This window comes from Saccopteryx bilineata, chromosome 4, assembly GCF_036850765.1.
Source record: "Saccopteryx bilineata isolate mSacBil1 chromosome 4, mSacBil1_pri_phased_curated, whole genome shotgun sequence".
Classification (NCBI taxonomy): Eukaryota; Metazoa; Chordata; class Mammalia; order Chiroptera; family Emballonuridae; genus Saccopteryx; species Saccopteryx bilineata.
Window position 1 is genome coordinate 190,952,837 of NC_089493.1, and position 6,454 is coordinate 190,959,290.

Sequence of the window (6,454 nt, forward strand, 5' to 3'; positions counted from 1 at the left end):
ACACAGTTATGTTCCCTGGTAACTGGCTCTTATATCCTAGTGGGGACACAGCCAAGAATCAGGCAAACAGATAAAGCAGTCCAGCTAGCAGATAGTGCTAAGTGTTAAGAAAATAATGAAACAGCGGTGTGCTATTGGGGGTGGGGGAGGGTAACATTAGAACCAGAAGCCCGAGAAGGCTTCCTGGAGGAGATGATGCTGAGTGGGGACCTAGCTGCTGGGAAGGAGACCTGGGCATTTTTTTGGGCAGTCACCACATCAGAGTTTCCATGAAGGTCTCAAAGATCCCTAGACTCTAATTTCAACCAACAATGAGTCACAGTCACTCTTCAAATGCCACCACCCCATGCCCAAACCCCCCCACCCCACCCTACCACACCCATGATGGCAGTTTGTTTAGCCAACAGAAAAAAATCATTCTACAATACACTTGGTGGGAGAGGTCCACGGGGAAGGGGAGGGCTCCAGTCTCTCCTTCAGACAACGGTCATCCTGGGGGACTCAGAACATCCACAGCCTAGCTAGCACCTGCTGTAAGGGCTTTGTCCCCAGAGTTCATTTCCACAAAGTCTGCACCTGCCCTTTTGAAACTTCTGCAAGAAAGGGGTGCTGATAGGGGAAATGGAGGCAGAGGGCTTTATTGCTGACAGAGGCTGGACAACACTCCCAAAGGGAAAGGGGGTTGGCATTAACGGGGTCCTGCTGTGCACCAGCCTGTCACGGGGGCTTCACCTACGTTGTCCCCTTCAGTCCCAGGAGGAAGGTATTAAAAGCCCCAGGATACTGGATCTCTGAGAAGCAGAGCAACTTCCTCAATATCACCCAGCAGGGAAGTGGCAGAACCAGAACTGATTACATTATATTATATTAATTGCTAATGCAGCACTAATCACATCACGTTAATTAGGTTAATCGACTGTATTGTCCTGGCCTCTCAATTCCTAAGTGAGAAAGCCGGGATTCAAACCCAGATATACCTGATGCCCTCTTTTTTTGTTTGTTTGTTTCATTTTTGTTTTTCATTTTCCAGAAAGAGAGGCGGATCTCCACAGAGGAGCAGGGGAAAAGGCTCCGTATTAAAAGAGACCAAAGAGCTAGGACAAGGGCCCGTCAAACCTGGGGCTGGAGAGGAACCCGGGCTGAAGGGGCAAGTGTGGGAAAGGGCCCTTAGTGGCCACTGACGAGGCTGGAATATGGATGGTAGATGAGATAAAAGTGTTGTATCATCTTGAATTTACGATGTTGGTGACCCGGCTATGATTATTACATCAGACAGTATCTTCATCTTTAGAAAACACACAGCCAAGTATGCGGAGGTAAAAGGCCATGATATGTGCAGCTTATTCGTATGGTTCAGAAAAGAAGTTTTGTGTGTGTGTGTGTTAACAATATATGAAGCTAATGGTATATTTACTTTTCTGTAAGTTTAAAATTATTTCCAAAGAAACAGTTAAAAAGAGAGGGGAGGAGAGCACAGGAACTGCCAGATGTCATGTCAAGAGTTTTTTTATTTTATTTTTTTTACTTAGAAATTAAATTAATGGAGTGACATTGATCAATAAGAGTACTCAAGTTTCAGGTAGACATTTCTATAGCATTTGAACTGTTGATTGTGTTGTGTGCCCATCACCCAAAGTCAAATCATTTTCCGTCGCCGTTTATTTGTCTCCCTTTATTCCAATTTGTAAATGCGTCAACCTTTGAGAGTTCTTTGTCATTCGGATCTTAGGGAGACTGAGCTTGAAATGCTACCTCACCATCATTCATTGAGGGTTCCCTGCCACACATGGAGGTAAGCACTTTCTCCGTATTGTCTCAGCCGATCCACCTAGGAATCCCAAACACCAGAAAAGGTAGGTCATTATCCCCACAGAGACCTGGAAACCCGGGCACAGAGAGTATTGCAAATGACCCTGAGTCCCTCCACAACCAAGCCCAGGTTTGAACTGAAACATGACTGATTCCAAAGCCCAAACTCATCACTTCTATCAAGAAGCAATATTTTAAACAAGTAAACAGTTTGCTTTCCCAGTAGAAGAATGTACTAAATACCAAAGTAATATACCAGATTGCATGCTTCCCAAGAGGCACACCTGACTTTCTGAGCTCTGCTCAGTAGGTTAGAGCATCATCCCCACTCTTAAGGGCTGGGACAGTAACTTTGGTTTACAGGAGAAGCATCTTTAGAAAGCGATCATAAGTGACTTCCTACTTTGGGACATCAGCTAGCGTCTGAGCACCCGTGGGGAATTTAGGAATCACTGGCAACTTACCAGGTGCTGTCACTACCATCACCAGGCATTCTGACTTTCCCAAGGGGGCCTCTTGTCAAATGGCCAGGCCACTGTCAGACCACAGCTCTTCATAAGTGGGTTGGAAGAAGCTGATCTCTGGCCGATGGTTCATATGATCTTGCATTTCCCTGAGAGTGTCTGATTTTGTCTCACATTTGGGCAAATCCTCTTCCCTATGTTCAGAATGCCCCTTGTCCCAACTCCATCATTTTTTGCTAAACTCTGGTTTGTTCTTTTTGTCCTAGCCTGGGTGTCACTTCCTCCAGGAAGCCTTCCCTGAATCCTAGACTAGAGTAGATCCCCCTCCTATGGGGTCTCCAGGTACCAAGGTATTCACTTTGTTTTGTCCACTCTTAACCTCTTTGTAAAGGCCCACCTCTCCCCCTTTATAGGGTCTTTTTCATCCCACGAAGCAGGGGCTATGTTTTGTTCCTCAGATATTGGCCGTAGCCCAGTACAGAACAACGACTTGGAAAATATTTGGTCCATCAATAAATAAAGGAAGTACTAAAGAGTAAGCTTACACTGAATTTCCATGTGAAGTGGTGGGGGCTTTGAGTTAAGCCCGTGATTCTACGATGTGAGAGACACTTTAGAAAATTAACTCAGGCCCTTGTCGAGCGGACCTGGTTATGAATTCTCAGATCTGAAGCTTTCTGTGACTTTAATCAAGCTGCCTACCTTCTCTACACTTCAGTTTCCTCATCTGTAAGATGCAGATACACACGGCCCCTGACACCTACTTTTATTGTGAGCATCAGACATTAAACCCATGGAGCTCTGAGTAGTGTCCCTGACCCTGGCAAACACTGGTTAAATGTTGGCCACAGCGATTGTGATTTGTTATGTTATTATAATTATTATCATGATTATTATTGTTAAAACCATATTAAAAGGAAAGGAATCATGGATAGATGTTCAGCCAGCTGCTGCCATGGAAACCTAACTAAATACCCAGAAGGGTAGTTGACTCTTCATCCAGATGTTGGGTGTACGGCGGCATCTGGGGATCTTGCCTCCAGCAGAATCTAGCTCTGCATACAAGATTTGTGTTTCCTTTGTCAAGCTCAGACTTGATTAGGGGGGAATAAAGCGCATCATTTCAAATTCCTGGCCTCTGGTGTCCAGAACTAAAGGCAGGTGTGTCTTGCTAAATCTGGTCTGAAACCTTGAGTCAGGCAAGATAACTCTCGGGTCTTCAAAGTACTTATTTGCGGGTAAGTTTGCCAATAGAAAATGGGCTACCAGCCCTGGCTCAATAGCTCAGTTGGTTAGAGCATCGTCTAATATGCAAAGGTTGCAGGTTCGATCCTCCATCAGGGCATATACACAAATCAACTGATGAATGCATAAATAAGTGGATCAATGAATCGATGTTTCTCTCTCTCTAAAATCAATCATTTAAAAATTAAAAAGAAAAGAAAATGGGCTAGCATCTACAAAGTCTTCAGTTCTATGGGCTTGAATGTTGCAGCTAGAAAAGGTGGTGTCTGGAGAGACAATATAGTGTAATGGTTAGCACAGACTTCAAATCCAGCCCCATAACCTTGAGCAAATTTCTTTACCTCTCTGTGCTTCAGTTTCTTCATCTGTAAAATTGAGTTAAGAAAAGTATCGACCTCTGAGATTTACATTAAGAGGATTAAATGAGTAGGTATTTGTAAAATGCTCCAAATAGTGCTTTATGCTGTTTATTAAATAAAGTCAATAACAGTACTTTGTGGTCAATTTAAACAAAAGAGAAAATTATAGACTGAACCTCAGAGCCTTGGGGTCCATAGGCGTGTGTATTTATTTCTGCATTTTTGTTTCAGAGATGTCTGTCCAGGAGGACAGGAGGGAGGCAGAAAGAAAGTCCTTCTCGATCTGGCTCTGTAGTTGGCAATTTCTATGGGGGAGGAATGTGAATTTGATCAACAGTTTGCAACCTCTCTGGCAAATTCCTAAAACTGATTCCACTAGAGTCCTGGACTTTCAAGTCCTGTATAAAGAAGACAGAAATAAACACCGGCTTTTCTCTAAGCTATAGGTGAAATTTTATTTCTGATGGTAATAGTGTTTTGTTTTTTTGGGGTTTTTTTGTATTTTTCTGAAGCTGGAAACGGAGAGAGACAGTCAGACAGACTCCCGCATGCGCCCAACCGAGATCCACCCAGCACGCCCACCAGGGGCGAAGCTCTGCCCACCAGGGGGCGATGCTCTGCCCCTCCGGGGCGTCGCTCTGCTGTGACCAGAGCCACTTTAGCGCCTGGGGCAGAGGCCAAGAAGCCATCCCCAGCGCCCGGGCCATCTTTGCTCCAATGGAGCCTTGACTACAGGAGGGGAAGAGAGAGACAGAGAGGAGGGGGGGTGGAGAAGCAAATGGGTGCTTCTCCTATGTGCCCTGGCCGGGAATCGAACCCGGGTCCCCCGCACGCCAGGCCGATGCTCTACTGCTGAGCCAACCGGCCAGGGCCGGTAATAGTGTTTTTGAAAACGATAGACCAGTTATATCCAAGTCAAAGGTAACTTATTTTATAAGGAGTTGTTTAAATATAGACTAAGATAGAACTAATTATAATAATCAGCATCAAATACTGTACAATTAAAAGGCTCTTTAAAGATCTCAAGATGTATTTGCATCACTCATCTGACTTCTACATACGCCCTATCCTCGTGTACTGGCAGAATAAGGAGCACAGGACCCCAAGTGATTTCGTTATTCTGTCTGAGCTTCTGTTCATTAGCAAATGATTTCATGTGTCTAGGCCTCAGTTTTCCTGTCTATAAAAGGGGCCAATATTCCTTACCTCGTGCTGTGTCACAAGTATTATGCTAGTGAGCTACAGGAGGCCCCTCGCAAAGTGACTGACACACGTTGTTAGTATTACTGCCTCACAGAGGAGAGATCGCAGATAGATTGTGAGAATAAAATGCGAGAGTCCAGTGAATTAAAATCGCCTTGAAATTTTCACATAAAGAGTATTGTTTTTAAATGGGTTTCATATGTTAAGGAATGGTTGTTACAGTTCCAGGTGTGATCATGGCAATGGGGTTATGTTTTTAAAAGGGTCTTCGTGGAGGAAAATGGCTGATCCCAGGCCTAGGGCTGGAGACGTACCAGAGAAGCCTGGGACATCTTGTCAGCAAGGGAGTCAACAAAGACAATGAGAACTCTGACTCAAGACAATGTGAAGAGGCTCCCACTGGCCAAAAAATGGGACAACGTGAATAAACATCAATAAAGATGATACCTGGAAAGAATTGAAAACAACTAGGCTCAAATCCATGAGTTTATAAATGATACTGAAAAACTGATCATTTTGAAAGATCCTAGAAAGACAACTCACTTATTTTCAAAACTGGTGAGTAAAGAAAGGGTAGACCATCAAACGTTTCCAGCTTTTCTATATGAACTGACCCTCTGCATAATCAGGTGTTAAATAAGAAAAGTTTCTTTGTTCCAGAGAGTAAATGCAAAGGGAATGGAGAATATCACTGTTTGGCGCACCCCTAATGGATTAATGAATCTAGTTGATGATCACTCGTGGTCACTCATGTCCCTAAAGAGAGGCAGCCACAGATGTATGTGCCTGTGAAACAGCCTCGCCCCTTCAACAACCATAAACAACAAAACACAAAATCTTACAGGGCCTCGAGATCTAATAATCAGATTACAGAAATCGCAAGGGCCCAATGGAATCAGAGGAGACAGGCTACAGAACAGCGTTGGGAGGTAGTATTCATCCTTCTCAGAAGCCAGTCCACATCAGAACTGGGTGAAAGGGATACGGCAGATGGGCATGTTTCAGTGACCCTTCCAGAAGAGAAAGGGAGGTAGCATGTCATCTCGGCAGAGGCCCTAAGGAAGGAAAAGGAAGGCATTGAGGATGCAAGAGAGGGGAAATGACTAGCCCTCAGCCGCACAACCAGCCAGAGACGGAAGAGGCTAATAGGGCCCTGGACTCAGAAGTGTCAGTCAACAGATTTCTGTTCAGAACCTTCACAGTTTCTCCTCCAAGAAGATTACTGATGCTCAAATCCCCAACTAAGTTCTCAAGTTCTGTATAGCAAAGCCATGCTGTTGTGAGTTGGGGTCCCTTTATTAAGGAAACAGCACCCCCTGCTGTCCTTCCTGGCTGCAGACAGACCTGCTTTAGCACTTAGGCCCTGAGCTGCAC